Consider the following 18,031-nt stretch of genomic DNA (forward strand, 5'->3'; position numbering starts at 1 on the left):
AACAGATTGGGTTGAGTATAGCATAGAGGGGAAGGGTCCGATCACATTCACTTAGCAGAAAACCAACTTGAAGAAATAGCAATAAGTGAATGCTGTAGAGGACATAAACTCATATATATATATATAGCCAATGAAGAAAAATGACGGAACCAGTGAAGACTATGCAAAGTTGAAGAATATGAATAATTTGAGGAATTTTAACTTTTGGTGTTGGCGTGACCCACCGTATAAGAATGATGATTTCAGACACCGCGTACAATTATCGTAGGGTTCTGAGAATCAAATTATTTGTTAATTTCTTCACACTAAGAGTGTTATTCTCCATTGATTGAAGTAAAACATTTCTTCATGTGTTGCACATCTAAGTCATCAATTTTGCATAAGTGTTAGGATGAGTGTCCTTTTCAAAGAACATTCGAAGATTCTAGGATATTTAGCTCACACCGCAACTTGCTAAATCTCTTCTCATCCAAGGGCTTTGTGAAGATATCGGCTAGCTGTTCTTCAGTCTTCACATGCTCAATAGAAATGTCGCCCTTCAACACATGATCAGGAAGAAAATGATGACGAATCTGAATGTGCTTTGTCTTCGAGTGCTGAACTGGGTTGTGAGCAATCTTGATGGCACTCTCATTGTCACAGAAGAGAGGCACATTCTTCATGTTGACGCCGTAGTCCTTGAGAGTTTGCTTCATCCATAGCAATTGGGCACAAAAAGAACCAGTGGCAATGTACTCAGCTTCAGCAGTAGATAGTGATATGCAGTTCTGTTTCTTCGAGGACCAACAGGCCAAAGATCGTCCGAGGAAATGACATGTACCAGATGTTGACTTGCGATCCACATGATCACCAGCATAGTCAGAGTCAGAATATCCGACAAGATCAAAAGCCGAGCCCTTGGGGTACCATAATCCAAGTGTTGGTGTGTGATCTAGATATCGAAGAATATGCTTGACAGCCTTATGGTGTGATTCCTTCGGTGCAGCTTGAAATCGGGCACACATGCAAACACTAAGCATTATATCTGGCCTAGATGCACATAAGTATAATAAGGAACCTATCATGGAGCGGTATACCTTATGATCGAAGTCAATACCATTTTCATCAGTGCGCAGATGGCCATTTGTGGTCATAGGAATTTTGATGCCTTTGCAATCTTGCATGCCGAATTTCCTCAGTACATCCTTGAGGTATTTCTACTGAGATATGAATATGCCATTGTGTTGTTGACGAATTTGAAGACCTAATAAGAATTTCAACTCTCCCATCCTAGACATTTGATATTCTTCACTCATCATATAGGCAAATTCATCACTATAACGTTGGTCAGTACAGCCAAAGATAATATCATCAACATATACTTGGCACACAAACAATTCACCATCATAAGATTTAGTGAAAAGAGTAGGGTCGAGTGAACCGAGTTTGAAGCCTTTCTTCATGAAGAGTTCCTTCAAAGTATCATACCAAGCCCGTGGGGCCTGCTTGAGGCCATAGAGGGCCTTGTTGAGTCTGAAGACTTTGTTAGGATTCTTTGGATCTTCAAAACCTGGGGGTTGAGCAACATATACTTCTTCCTCAAGCTTACCATTGAGGAATGCACTTTTCACATCCATTTGATATAGAGTGATATCATGATGGTTAGCATAAGCAAGTAATATGTGAATAGCCTCAAGTCTAGCAACAGGTGCAAAAGTTTCATCGAAATCAATTCCTTCAACCTGTGTGTAGCCTTGAGCTACAAGCCGTGCCTTATTCCTCACCACAAGGCCATTTTCATCTTGCTTGTTGCGGTAGATCCACTTTGTGCCAATGATATTGTGCTTGCAAGGATCTGGACGTTTGACCAGTTCCCAGACATTGGTAAGCTCGAACTGATGTAATTCCTCTTGCATGGCCTGAATCCACTCAGGTTCCAGAAATGCTTCAGCTACCTTAGTGGGCTCTGTAATAGAGACAAAAGCATACTGCCCACAAAAGTTAGACAAATGTGAAGCTTTTGAGCGTGTGAGAGGCCCTGGCGCTTTGATGTCATTGACGATCTTTTCAACTTGCACTTCTTTTGCAATGCGAGGATGAGCTGGTTGTCGTTGAAGAATTTGATCAGCACCATTTTCTTCAGCATTTTCTTCAGGTGCATTAGCTCGACGTTCTTCATGTTCTGGAATGAATTCTTCAGCAGATTCTTCAGTAGGAATGACATCCTCAGTAGCCTTGAACTTGATAGTTTCCTCAGGTGTTGGTTCATCTATCATAGTAGATAGGTGCTCTCTTTGCGAGCCATTAGTTTCATCGAACCGCACATCTACAGTTTCAACAACTTTGTGAAGAACGTTGTTGAAGACTCTGTAGGTGTGTGAGTCCTTTTCGTAACCAAGCATAAAATCTCCATGTGCTTTCGGTGCAAATTTTGAGTTGTGATGAGGATCTCTAATCCAACATTTAGCACCGAAGACGTTAAAATAACTTACATTGGGTTTCTTATCAGTGAGGAGTTCATAGGCAGTCTTTTTGAAGAATTTGTGAAGATATACTCTGTTGATGATGTGGCACGCAGTATCAGTTGCCTCAGTCTAGAAACGACGAGGTGTTTTGTATTCATCAAGCATAGTGTGAGCCATCTTAGCAAGAGTCATGTTCTTGCGCTCCACGACGCCATTCTGCTGAGGAGTGTAGGGAGCAGATAACTCATGAGTAATACCAAGTTCATCAAGATAGTCATCGAGACCAGAATAATTGAACTCAGTGCCATTGTCACTTCTGATGTGCTTGATCTTCACACCAAAGTTGGTTGAAGCCCTCGAGGAAAATCGTTTGAAGACTTCCTGCACTTCATGTTTGTAAGTAACAAGGTGTACCCATGTATAGCGAGAATTATCATCAACAATAACAAAGCCATATTGAGATGCTTCATTTGAGATAGCAGAATAATGATTAGGACCAAAGCGATCCATGTGAAGCAATTCAAATGGGCGAGTGGTGGTCATGATAGTCTTCGCTGGATGCTTGGCTTGGTCATCTTCCCAGCTTCACAGGCTCCGCATAGGTGATCCTTGAGGAATTTGACATTATCGATGCCAATGACATGCTTCTTCTTCGCAAGCATGTGCAGATTCCTCATGCCTGCATGACCAAGTCGTCGATGCCAGAGCCAGCCTTCTGAAGCTTTTGCAAGTAAGCACACGGCTGGTTGTGGTCCTGTAGAGAAATCAATAATATACAGGTCTCCTCTCCTAAAGCCTTCGAAGACTTTGGAATTGTCATCTTCCATAACCACAACACAATGGTACTTGCCAAAGACGACAACCATATCAAGATCCCAAAGCATTGAGACAGACATAAGGTTGTATCCTAAGGACTCAACAAGCATGACTTTGTCCATGTGTTGATCCTTTGTAATCGCAACCTTACCTAGACCCAATACCTGACTTTTGCCTTTGTCAGCAAAGATGATATGCTTCAGATGCGACGGAGATAGTGGAGCATCCATCAATAGATTCTTGTCACCAGTCATGTGGTTTGTACATCCACTATCGAGGACCCACTCAGTGGCTTTGGGTTGATCATCCTGCAGATGAATTAGTGCAGCTTACAAACTCATATACTTCATCAGTGAAGAATATGACATCAATTCATCAGATCAATTTCATCAAGTAAAAGAACTGATAAAGCAATATGAGGACGTGAGAAATGAAAGTTCATTTCTTCATGATTATCCTGTGTCCTATCAGGCATGCTCAGGTCTCCAGCAAATTCTTCAGACGATTACGTGCGGCTGGAGACCTGACCCTGCAGAAGAGATTAGTTCTTTTTCCTCACCACCACATCTGAAGGGGTGGCAAAGAGTTCATCATTCTGCGAGCTCCATACGAGAAGGATGGCATAGAAGCCAATCCATTAAGTTTCACATAAGATGGGTTAGAGTAAGCATATGAGTAAGCAGAGAAATTCTTCGAGGACTTATGGACATAATGATTTGAAGAATAATGCACATATCCATAATCCTTAGATCTTCCCTGCGAAACAGACGGGTTAGCATGATGATGTTCATATGAGGACTTTGATCCATATGAGGAATTTGGTCCGTATGAGGAATTTGATCTGGGGTTCCTATTCTTCACAGGTGGCGTCATGATGACATTCACCTGAAGATTTTCAAGGCATCTTTTGGGAACCCAGATTTTCTTCATCGAGGAGCCGTTCCTGCAGTTAGTGCCAACATATCTAGCAAATAATTCACCATTCTGATTTTTGAATAGCTTACAGTTGGAGTCAATTGACTCATCATCAGAATGAGGAGATTCACATGAAAATCCAGATAAGTTAGATGGATTAATTGGAGGTCCCTTTGCAGCAACCCATGTAGTTTTGGGGTACTGCTCAGGCTTCCAATATGTACCATCAGCATTGAGTTTCCTCTCAAAGGCGATACCCTCTTTCCTAGGGTTCCTGTTGAGGATCTGCTTTTTAAGCACATCACAAAGAGCCTGATGCCCTTTGAGGCTTTTGTACATGCCTGTCGTGTACAATTCCTTCAGCCCTGCATTGTCAGTGATACTAGCAATGTCCTCAAATGAGGAATTAGTGATAGCAGAGGCATGTGAAGAATTTGAAACATTAGCAGCATTTGAACATTCAGGTGAAGAATTAGCAGATTCACGTACAATGCACTTCAAGCATGGAGGAACAAATTCTTCCTGAGATGCGCTGATTTGTTGAGCAAGTAATGAATCGCGCTCCTTCTGAAGATCTTCATAACTCACTCTTAGCTTCTCAAGGTCTTGCTTTCTTTGAAGAAATTCATAAGAAAGCTTCTCATGATCCGACAAGAGAGTGTTATGATGACTTTGAAGTTTGTCAAGCTTGGACTGAAGTCTCTGAAGATTTTTAGTCAAAATTTCAGTGCGATCCATTTCTTCACCCAACATATCATCACTTTTATTTAGCATGTTTTGAACCTTTTCTAAAGCCCTTTGTTGTTTTATAGCAAGGGAAGCAAGTTTGACATAGCTGGTTCCAAATTCATCACCAGATTCATCATCACTGGACTCGGATAGGTAGCATTCAGTTACCTCAGCATCTTTTGCCATAAGGCATGATGCAGAAGATGATGATTCTAGTTCGAATGTCATCGTTTTGAGAGATTCCTTGAAGTCCTCAAACCAAGGATCATGACAAGTTCGATGACCTTCATAGACCTCAGAGAGACGGTCCCAGATGAGCTTCGCATGATCAAGATGCATGATATTCCTGAACTGATTTTGTGACAGGCTGGAGCAGATGACATCCTTCGTCGTGAGGTTGAGAAGAGTATACTTGCGAATGTCATCAGCATCCGCCATCTTGCACAGATCAGTCAGGCCAATCTCAATGATGGTCCACAACTCGTTGTTCATCGCCATGAGGCGTTTCTTCATCATGGCCTTCCACTTGGGATACTCGTGACCGTCAAAGATGGGGCATGTCACCTTCGTCATACCTGCGGTCGACATAACTAAACTCCGGCGGTTAAACCAAAATCACACAGAACAAGGGAGTACCTTGCTCTGAAACCAATTGAAAGTGCGTTATATCGACTAGAGGGGGGGTGAATAGGCGATTTTTATGAAATTCTTCACTGAGGAATTTGCCGGTGAGGAAACTCATTAGCGAAGAACTACTAGCAGCGGAATAAGTACTCAAAGGTAAACATAACAGAATACAAGCATAGTCATCATAATGAAATGAAGACAGGCACAGAGTACTGGAAGCGTAATCACAGGATAACACAGGACGAAGACAAACAGACTGAAGAAATTGAACTGAGGAAATTGAGAAAGTCTTCAGTCCAAGTCTTCAAACACAAATATGAACAAACACACAGCACAGGTATGAGGAAATAAAGAGTTGAGGAAATAGAACCAGTAAGCTCGGTGAAACAATGATTTGGTAGACCAGTTCCAAATGCTGTCTCAGTTGTACGTCTGGTTGGAGCGGCTGAGTATTTAAACTCGAGGACACACAGTCCCAGACACCTAGTCAAGGACACTTAGTCCAAGACACCAAGTCCTCACTGTATTCTCCTTGAACTAAGGTCACATAGACCTCGTCCAATCACTCGCGGTAAGTCTTCAGGCAACTTCCAAACCTTCACAAACTTGGTCACTCGGTGATCCACAATTCCTCTTGGATTCTCTAGACCATGACGCCTAACCATCTAGAAGAAGCACAGTCTTCAAAGGTAACAAGCGTCGGATCCACTCAGGATCAATCTCTTCAGTGATGCTCAATCACTTGGGGTTTGTAGGTGTTTGGGTTTTGGGTTTTTGGTTTTTCCTCACTTGATGATTTTCGCTCAAAGTCCTCGGAGGATGGGTTGCTCTCAAATGACAAGTGTCAGTTTCTCTCGGAGCAGCCAACCAGCTAGTGGTTGTAGGGGGCGGCTATTTATAGCCTAGGGAGTAGCTCGACATGATAAGACATAAATGCCCTTCAATGATATGACCGTTAGGTGGATAGATATTTTGGGACAGCTGGCGCATAGCACAGCAATGGTCAGAATTTTGAGTAGCAAAATCCTCAGGGCTATCATGTTCCTCACTGTATAGGCAATCCGCACTGGCGAATTCCTAACTCCTCAGTCAGGACAAATTCCCCAGAGACCAGAAGAACTTCGTCTCTGTCACTGAAGAAATTGACAGAACTGTATGAAATTTCCAATGGCTTCACTCGAAGGGATTGGTAGGTGTAGGATTTTGAGTTGAGCATCACATGGAAATTTTTCCTTAGTATTTCCTTGAACCCCTTTAACAGTACGGTGTTTCCTATGACTCAAGAAAGAGAAAAACAAAACTATGAACACGAAAGTCTTCAAGCTTCATATTTCTCGCATGAATATCAAGTCTTCACGGACACACCAATTTCTTCACTTTCAAAGTCTTCATGAAAGTCTTCAGAAATACCAAAATCTTCAGTCGAAGATATTCATTTTTAGGGATCGAATTTTCTTGTAAATATCAAACTCCTCATAGACTTAAAGACCTATGTACACTCACACACGCATTAGTCCCTTAACCTATAAGTCTTCAATACACCAAAATCACTAAGGGGCACTAGATGCACTTACAGAAGAGCTGAAAATGGTATTCCAAGCTCATGCCCGGGTCGAGAGATATGAAGTCTCCGACAAGTTCTTCAGTTGTAAGATGGAGGAAAATAGTTCTGTCAGTGAGCACATACTCAAAATGTCTGGGTTGCATAACCGCTTCACTCAACTGGGAGTTAATCTCCCGGATGACGCGGTCATTAACAGAATCCTTCAGTCGCTTCCACCGAGCTGCAAGAGCTTTGTGATGAACTTCAATATGCAGGGGATGGAAAAGACCATTCCTAAGGTATATTCAATGCTGAAATCAGCGGAGGTGGAAATCAAAAAGGAACATCAAGTGTTGATGGTTAATAAAACCTCTAAGTTTAAGAAAGGCAAGGATAAGAAGAACTTAAAGAAGGACGGCAAGGGGGTTGCCGCTCCCGGTAAGCAAGCTGCTGGGAAGAAGTCAAAGAATGGACCCAAGCCTGAGACTGAGTGTTTTTATTACAAGGGAAGTGGTCACTGGAAGCGCAACTGCCCCAAATACTTAGCGGACAAGAAGGTCGGCAACACTAAAGGTATATGTGATATACATGTCATTGATGTGTACCTTACCAGTACTCGTAGTAGCTCCTGGGTATCTGATACCGGTGCGGTTGCTCACATTTGTAACTCAAAGCAGGAGCTGTGGAATAAGCGGAGACTGGCGAAGGACGAGGTGACGATGCGCGTCAGGAATGGTTCCAAGGTCGATGTGATCGCCGTCGGCACGCTACCTCTACATTTACCTATGGGATTAGTTTTAAACCTCAATAATTGTTATTTAGTACCAGCTTTGAGCATGAACATTGTATCAGGATCTCGTTTAATTCGAGATGGCTACTCATTTAAATCCGAGAATAATGGTTGTTCTATTTATATGAGATAGATGTTTTATGGTCATGCCCCGCTGGTGAATGGTTTATTCTTAATGAATCTCGAGCGTAATGTTACACATATTCATAGTGTGAATACCAAAAGATGTAAGGTTGATAATGATAGCCCCACATACTTGTGGCACTGCCGCCTTGGTCACATAGGTGTCAAACGCATGAAGAAGCTCCATGCAGATGGACTTTTGGAGTCTGTTGATTACGAATCATTTGACACGTGCGAACCATGCCTCATGGGTAAACTGACCAAGACTCCATTCTCAGGAACAATGGAGCGAGCAACCAACTTATTGGAAATCATACATACTGATGTGTGCGGTCCAATGAGTGTTGAGGCTCGCGGTGGCTATCGTTATGTTCTCACCCTCACTGATGACTTGAGTAGATATGGGTATGTCTACTTACTGAAACACAAGTCTGAGACCTTTGAAAAGTTCAAGGAATTTCAAAGTGAGGTTGAGAATCAACGTGACAGAAAAATCAAGTTCTTGTGATCAGATCGTGGGGGAGAATACTTGAGTCATGAATTTGTCACACACTTAAGGAAATGTGGAATAGTTTCACAACTCACGCCGCATGGAACACCTTAGCGTAATGGTGTGTCTGAACGTCATAATCGCACTCTATTGGATATGGTGCAATCTATGATGTCTCTTACCGATCTACCGCTGTCATTTTGGGGCTATGCTTTAGAGACTGCCGCATTCACTTTAAATAGGGCTCCGTCGAAATCCGTTGAGATGACACCGTATGAATTATGGTTTGGGAAGAAACCTAAGCTGTCGTTTCTAAAAGTTTGGGGATGCGATGCTTATGTCAAGGAACTTCAACCTGAAAAGCTCGAACCCAAATCGGAAAAATGCTTCTTCATAGGATACCCTAAAGAAACTATTGGGTATACCTTCTACCTCAGATCCGAAGGCAAGATCTTTGTTGCCAAGAATGGATCCTTTCTAGAGAAAGAGTTTCTCTAGAAAGAAATAAATGGGAGGAAAGTAGAACTTGATGAAGTATTACCTCTTGAACCGGGGACTGGTGCAGCTCAGGAAATTGTTCCTTAGGTGCCTGCACCGACTAGAGAGGAAGTTAATGATGATGATCATGAAACTTCAGATCAAGTTGCTACTGAACTTCGTAGGTCCACAAGGACACGTTCCACACCAGAGTGGTACGGCAACCCTGTCTTGGAAATCATGTTGTTAGACAACGATGAACCTTCGAACTATGAAGAAGCGATGGCGGGCCCAGATTCGGACAAATGGCTGGAAGCCATGAAATCCGAGATAGGATCCATAGAAGTATGGACTTTGACTGACTTTCCCGATGATCGGCGAGCCATAGAAAATAAATGGATCTTTACGAAGAAGATAGACGCGGATGGTAATGTGACCATCTATAAAGCTCGGCTTGTCGCTAAGGGTTATCGACAAGTTCAAGGGGTTGACTACGATGAGACTTTCTCACCCGTAGCGTAGATGAAGTCCGTCCGAATCATGTTAGCAATTGCCGCAATCTATGATTATGAGATATGGCAAATGGACGTCAAAACGGCATTCCTTAATCGTTTCCTTAAGGAAGAATTGTATATGATGCAGCCGGAAGGTTTTGTCGATCCTAAGAATGCTGACAAGGTGTGCAAGCTCCAACACTCAATTTATGGGCTGGTGCAAGCATCTCGGAGTTGGAACATTCGTTTTGATGAGATGATCAAAGCGTTTGGGTTTACGCAGACTTATGGAGAAGCCTGCATTTACAAGAAAGTGAGTGGGAGCTCTGTAGCATTTCTCATATTGTATGTGGATGACATACTGTTGATGGGAAATGATATAGAATTCTTGGAAAGCATAAAGGCCTACTTGAACAAGTGTTTTTCAATGAAGGATCTTGGAGAAGCTGCTTACATATTAGGCATCAAGACCTATAGGGATAGATCGAGACGCCGCATTGGTCTTTCACAGAGTACGTACCTTGACAAGATATTGAAGAAGTTCAATATGGATTAGTCAAAGAAGGGGTTCTTGCCTGTATTGCAAGGTACGAGATTGAGCAGGGCTCAATTCCCGACCACGGCAGAAGATAGAGAAAAGATGAGTGTCGTCCCCTATGCCTCGGCCATAGGGTCTATCATGTATGCTATGCTGTGTACCAGACCTGATGTAAACCTTGCCGTAAGTTTGGTAGGAAGGTACCAAAGTAATCCCGGCATGGGACACTGGACAGCGGTCAAGAATATCTTGAAGTACCTGAAGAGGACTAAGGATATGTTTCTCGTTTATGGAGGTGACGAAGAGCTCGTCGTAAAGGGTTACGTTGATGCTAGCTTCGACACAGATCTGGATGACTCTAAGTCACAAACCGGATACATGTATATTTTGAATGGTGGGGTAGTAAGCTGGTGCAGTTGCAAGCAAAGCGTTGTGGCGGGATCTACATGTGAAATAGAGTACATGGCAGCCTCCGAGGCAGCACAAGAAGCAATATGGGTGAAGGAGTTCATTACCGACCTAGGAGTCATACCCAATGCGTCGGGCCCGATGACTCTCTTCTGTGACAACACTGGAGCTATTGCCCTTGCCAAGGAGGCCAGGTTTCATAGGAAGACTAGGCATATCAAGCGTCGCTTCAACTCCATTCGTGAAAGTGTTCAAAATGGAGACATAGATATTTGTAAAGTACATACGGACCTGAATGTGGCAGATCCGTTGACTAAACCTCTCCCTAGACCAAAACATGATCAACACCAGAACTGCATGGGTGTTCGATTCATCACAATGTAACTAGACTATTGACTCTAGTGCAAGTGGGAGACTGTTGGAAATATGCCCTAGAGGCAATAATAAAATGGTTATTATTATATTTCTTTGTTCATGATAATTGTCTATTATTCATGCTATAATTGTGTTATCCGAAAATCGTAATACATGTGTGAATACATACACCACAACATGTCCCTAGTGAACCTCTAGTTTACTAGCTCGTTGATCAAAAGATACTCATGGTTTCGACATTGGATGTCATTGATAACGGGATCACATCATTAGGAGAATGATGTGATGGACAATACCCAATCCTAAGCATAGCTCAAAGATCGTGTAGTTCGTTTGCTATAGCTTTTCCGAATGTCAAGTATCATTTCCTTAGACCATGAGATTGTGCAACTCCCAGATACCGTAGGAGTGCTTTGGGTGTGCCAAACGTCACAATGTAACTAGGTGACTATAAAGGTACACTACGGGTATCTCCAAAAGTGTCTGTTGGGTTGGCACGAATCAAGACTGGGATTTGTCACTCCGTATGATGGAGAGGTATCTCTGGCCCACTCGGTAATGCACCATCATAATGAGCTCAATGTCACCAAGTGGTTGTTCACGGGATCATGCATTATGGTACGAGTAAAGTGACTTGCCGGTAACGAGATTGAACGAGGTATTGGGATACCGACGATCGGGTCTCGGGCAAGTAACGTACCGATTGACAAAGGGAATTGTATACGGGATTGATCGAATCCTCGACATCGTGGTTCATCCGATGAGATCATCGAGGAGCATGTGGGATCCAACATGGGTATCCAGATCCCGCTGTTGTTTATTGACCGGAGAGTCATCTCGGTCATGTTTGCGTGTCTCCCGAACCCGTAGGGTCTACACACTCAAGGTTCGGTAACACTAGGGTTGTTGAGATATTAGGATACAGTAACCCGAAAGTTATTCGGAGTCCTGGATGACATCCCAGACGTCACGAGGAGTTCTGGAATGGTCCGTAGGTGAAGATTTATATATAGGAAGTCAAGTTTCGGCCATCGGGAAGGTTTTCGGGGTAATCGGTATTGTACCGGGACCACCGGAAGGGTCCCGGGGGTCCACCGGGTGGGGACACCTATCCCGAAGGGCCCCATGGGCTGAAGTGGGAGGGGAACCAGCTCCAGATGGGCTGGTGCGCCCCCCATGGGCCTCCCCTACGCCTAGGGTTGGAAACCCTAGGGGTGGGGCGCCCCACTTGGCTTGGGGGCACTCCACCCCCCTTGGTCACTGCCCCCGCTTGGAGATGGCATCTCCTAGGGCCGGCACCCCCCTAGGGGTCCTATAAATAGTGGCGGGGAGGGAGGGCAGCCGCACCCTAACCCCTGGCGCCTCCCTCTCCCTCCCGTGACACCTCTCCTTCTCGTAGTGCTCGGCGAAGCCCTGCCGAGATCGTCGTAGTTTCCAGCACCACGCTGTCGTGCTGCTGGATCTTCATCAACCTCTCCTCCCCCCTTGCTGGATCAAGTTGGAGGATACGCCTTCCCAACCGTACGTGTGTTGAACGCGGAGGTGTCGTCCGTTCGACACTAGATCATCGGTGATTTGGATCACGACAAGTACGACTCCATCAACCCCATTCTCTTGAACGCTTCCGCATGCGATCTACAAGGGTATGTAGATGCACTCCCCTCTCCCTCATTGCTAGATGACTCCATAGATTGATCTTGGTGATGCGTAGAAAATTTTAAAATTCTGCTACGTTCCCCAACATGTTCAACCTATACGTGCATGCACCCTTTGTTAAGGACATGGATTGTTACGGGTATTAATCAATCTTATCTGTTATAAGCAGAACATTGATGTTTGCAGCGGTCTTTATGAATCACAACGTATCGAACGGGATATCAACATAGTAGGCTTATCTACATGAAAAAGATGACGTCAGACTCAATGAACAATCATCGGTTTATGAAATGCCCGCTTCTGACCGCCCTGGCCCACCAAAGGTTCCTCTGTTGTGTGCTGCTTGTGTTGGGTCACTGACATGCATGCCATGCACCCAAAGAGCCCACATGTCAGTGTAAGAACGGTGCGGTGTCCTAGGTCAGAGTTGAGGGCGCCACTCATGGCACGCCCGGCTGAACACGCCTCTGTGCCGCATTCAAACGCCTCCATGAAACCCACCCGTGTGGAAGCCGAGAAACCCACTCTGGACACACGTCCGTTCATGACCGGGCCGGCGTTAAACACAACACCAGCCAAGCTCCTCCCGTCCGCCATCTATTTAATCTCCTATTTAAACGAGGCCAAACGCCGGCCAAGAATCGCACACCTCCGCCGCTCCCCTATCTCCTCCACCATTTTGTCCACTCTTACAATGGCTTACGAAGAGTAGTTATTCCGCATCCGAGCCTGTTGGGTAGCCCGCCGGATACGAGCTATGCAGCTCACTGATCCACCTCCCTCCCCTCACCCAATGGAGCCAGTTGCCACCCCAAGCCGGCACGCGGTTCAGCTACTCGCCGCTCTAGGCCAGCTCGACGAGGAGCGGCGCACCGGCGTCGTTGCTGCCGTCCACGCCGCCGCCTCATACCACGTCTCCCGTTTCTGTGGCCGAGACTCCCATGCCAGCGGCTGCGCCATGCAAGGAGTGACAGATGCCGGGTGCGCGGAGAGCGACGAGTCGGTGGCCAGCGCCTCCGCGTCCGGCGCCATCATCGAGGAGAAGTAGAACACGGGAGGCCGCCGACGCTTAGGTCCCATGAAGGCCACCGCGTAGGCGACGCCGGCGTACACAGCAAGTGTCTTGTCGGATCCTTTTTTGCGAGGACCTTCATCGAGCCCGCATGGGCTCCACGGAAAAGGGGAATGTTAGGATGAACTCGAGCCGGTGCCGGCCATGGCGAAGTAGTTGCCGGTGATGAACTCGAACCGGTGCCGGCCACCATCATCTTCGGCACCAGCCAATGATATTAGTTGGGCAGTGGGGAAGCGAGCCGTCCTTTGCGCTGAAGCATATACCTCCGGGGCTCCCGGCAGTCCGGTGATCGTGCTGCTGGACATGAGGAACACAAATCGATCTGCGGGCGACCATTTAGGCCAGGTATTATATACATGTGCTGTCCAGAACTAGCACCGTGTATTTCATTTGAATGTAATGAAATCCGTCATGTTTGTATGAAAATCCGGTATTTTATATGATTTCCGTTGTTGTTTATATGAAATATCAGTTTGTCTACGTGTTTGCGTGAATTTCGTCCGGTTGGTTGAGTTGTTGTCATAATGTGTGCGGCTATGGTTGGATGGCGTAATTTGCGGGTCACCGGTCGGTCTGCGGGTGGCTCAGGCGGCGTTGTGGGACAAAAAAACACAGCTCGTGCGAGCTCGTCTCCAATGTGCGCGCTGGAGGATGCATGACAGCATGAGCACCCGAGCCATTCCTCGTTCATCGGTGGCAAAGGCACCGATGGACAAAAGGGTCGCCAATATTTTGGCTACCCCGGGCAAGATCCAAACAGCCCCTCCCAATAGATTCAAATCCCTCGTTCGCCGTGGAATTTTTCCATGTGTTGTTTTCATGGACTAGCAAGATGCCTGTGCATTGCACGGAACATCAAGATGCATTTTTTACAAACTCCCGCATGCATGCAAGGGATAATTAATGTCCTCCTTTGCTAGTACCACGAGGCAAACACCATTAATATTGCATCGATTAGTGTCAGTGGCTTTGTATATCTGCAAATTGTAATTTTGATAGTGGCCCCTTGTATATAAAAATGGAGGGAGAAAGATGAGAGATAAGGTGAGGAGGAGTGGGGCGTGGTGGTGACTGGTGGTCGGACTGGGCGGAGGCATGGGGATGGACGGCGCATTATGTCTAGGTTTGTATCTCTCTCACACACACCCACATAGGTTGGGGCCATGCACGAAGAGAAGAGGTGCACGCACGGCACACGTACTCCCATCTCTTTCCCAACCACACCCATGCGGGTACACGGTGGAGCTCATTTCTGTACGAAAAAGGAAGCCCACGTGGTAATTTGGCACGTGTACTGGTTGTCCACTTGGTGGAGGGAGGATCATCGACCACGGGTGAACAAACAAATTGCGACTTGACGCGTTATGTTAAATTAAAAAAAGAGGCAAACCATGTGGGGCCTACCTTAGAGGCAAGGCTCTATACACTGGAGTACTTTAATGTGTCTCGTCAACTCGCAGAACGAGGAGAAGCTTGCTTAGTGTGCCGTCTCCCCTGCCCATGGGCACGATGGCTCGCGGGATGAGGTGAAGCTTGCTTACTATGCCTTATGCCCGCTCCCTCGCCCACGCGCGCGGTGGCTCGCAGCACGAGGAGAAGATTTCACTACCCCCTCCATTTACTCCTCGTCCCTACTACGTACTTTGGTTAGTACTCCCTCCATTTACTTATACAAGGCCACTATAAAAAAATACATTTTGCATCTATCCAAGGCCACAAATAGTAATCGAGACAAAAGTTACTACTCCCTCCTTTCCAGTTTATGGCTCAATTTCAAAATTATTCCAACCAAGGTAGACGGTGAGTGGTCGAATTAATTTCGTAGTTTGCACAAGTTATTAGTACGCTCGTTTTTCTCAAGAAGTTATGTTTACCGAAGCATTAATTAGAATGAATGACCACTAAATTTCCATGAACTTGTACATGCATTGGTTAGTTTCCTCTTGACACTGCTTGCGTCGGGTGATCTAACACACCTTGAAATCCAACATGTAATGGTACTACTACTAGTATAGTAGAATTGAGACTTATCAAACGGAAAAACGAATGTTTTTTAGATGAGCCCTATAAACCCTAGTGGGTACGTACTCCGTAAAAACAGATTTTTCCAAAACTAAGTCACTCCCTTTCATGAATTCTGTAGTATACTCCTCCGTCGACGCTCCCTTTCATGAATTCTGTAATTCCTGTCGCCGACATGTGGGACATATAGCAACCGGGTCGACGTGTCAAGCACCAAATAACAGTGCAGAATAGCAGGGGGGGCGCACCCCACTCGTACCGGCCCAGTAGTAGTAATGAGCAATGATACGTCAAATCACAATGCCGCACTTTCCCAGACGGACGAAGCAACAATTATTTCACACTTCGGTTCGCCATCATCTCAAACCACGTACTAGTATTGCTTCTGCCTCAAGAGGGACACGCGCATTGCCTTGGTACATCATGACACGTGGGACCGCATGACAGGCCATGCTCCCCCGCCGATCGCTCGGTAAAATCACCTCATTTTTACTATACTTCCTCCGTATCGGTTTACTACATGGCATGCACGTCATTCTAGGTTGAGAATTTAACTGGCTATATATGGAATGAACAGTACTCTAGCCTTTTAAAAAATGTTTACTTTTGTATAGTAGTACTATCGATGGATTGCGCCATGGAGCAAAAATTGAAATTAAAAAAAAGGTGGTACATATAAAGAGCGCTCGTCGCCAAATTATGCATATAGTACTATTTAAAAAGCTAGTACGTGCTTAATTGGGGTGCTAAATTCTATTAAAGTAATACTAGTAGTATGTATATACTGAAGAGTTAAAGTAAAAGAAGAAACATAACATAGTTCTGTTGGGGGCTCAGCACAACACACCCCTCAAATTAAACTAAGCACACCTGAAATTAAACTATGCAACTAATCCGGTAGACACTGCATTAGAAGTTTAGAACCACCATGAGCAACGACACTACCACCTTACTCGGAGTCCTCGTCCACGTCCTCGACTTTGTCCTTGTCCCTATTCCTCTTGGCCGATACTTCTTTGCTTGAACTACACACTTGGCTGTTGCTCTTCATGCAACCCTTGTAGATATTGAAACAAAGGTAGCCATCCATTGCAGCATAGTGGATGTGGTCTATATCTAGTACATTCCGCTGCCATGCATGATGATCAAACGTGTATGGAGGTTTCTCCAGTTTACCGTACGAAGGATGAACCATGGCTCCTGCCAGGGTCAGCATTGAAGGCTGACGAGAGGGCACCAGCCGATTCTTCTGGAGGTCGAAGGGGTTGCCTACAACGAGGCCTATCCGACCCAGGACTTCTTCGTCGTTCGTAAAGTCTACAGTAACGAATTTCACGGTTTTGTCCTTGAGGAAGTTCTTAAAATCCTGGCACTCAACGTCGGCATGGCATATGTGGTAGACCAAGCAAACGTTATGTACGCAAACCTGGATCACGACGGGCTTCTTCCTCTCTTCGCCATTTAGATCCTTCTCTCATCCCAGGACTGTGGTGTACTCAACATCTAGCCCAGCGACCCACTCATCATCTGAGTTTTCGAACATGCGTCTGAAGTGAGAAAGGCATCCTTTCACCGTCGCGGAAGAACGGGTGTAGATGATGTCGAACTCATCGCCGGTGATGGTTCTAACCTTGTACTCACCGCCGATCATGGAGATTTGAGACGCCATGGATTTGGGAGAAGGGTTAGGATTAGTGGAACTGACGTAATCTGAATGGACAGGACGACTAGGAGCGAACCGCCGTAGTATTGAAGGACGTGCGGGGACGAGTAGGAGCGAACTGCCAGTGTGCGAACAGCAGGGTAGTGGCTTTCCATTCTCCCATGATACGGGCTTCCGAGAGCCCTTGGATCTGAGATCGAACGGTTGCATGGCGTGATTCTAGACCTATGGGTGAATATCCTATCCTGGATGGTTATTCTGCAAATTTTCAGCAACTTAGCATGCGACCGTTTGATCTCAGATCCAAGGGCTGCTAGCAGCCCGTATCATGGTCGCGCCTACCACGACTGTCGCGTCGCTCGCGCGGTCGCGCCCTTGGAGATTTAACACGGTGCGTTAGGCTATTTGATGTTGGCATGTCATACATAGTCATCACTTAGTCACTCATACTACAACAAGGTTGGCTATAAGTGTATTTTTTACTCCTCTCTATCTCTTTCTTCGTACTCAAGGAAGAAACGCTGCTAAGCGCGTGTATTTATTGTATTTGCCAAGGAGTGACCTCTTCCAATGAAATGGTTTTGCTAAGTTTGCTTCATTTAATTAGCTATAGACACTAGTGCAGAACCGGGCAATAGCACCGGCTCGTAAGACCCTTTAGTGCCGGTTCGGTAACCAGCACTAAAGTGTGGGCACTAAAGGTCCCCCCCTTTAGTACCGGTTCAGCATGAACCGGTGCTAAAGGGCAACCACGTGGCACGAGTCAGCTCCGTTGGCAGGGAGCCCTTTAGTACCGGTTGGTGACACCAACCGGTATTAAAAGGTTGGGGGGTTTGGGTTTATGAT

This window comes from Triticum aestivum, chromosome 7A (assembly GCF_018294505.1).
Source record: "Triticum aestivum cultivar Chinese Spring chromosome 7A, IWGSC CS RefSeq v2.1, whole genome shotgun sequence".
NCBI lineage: Eukaryota > Viridiplantae > Streptophyta > Magnoliopsida > Poales > Poaceae > Triticum > Triticum aestivum.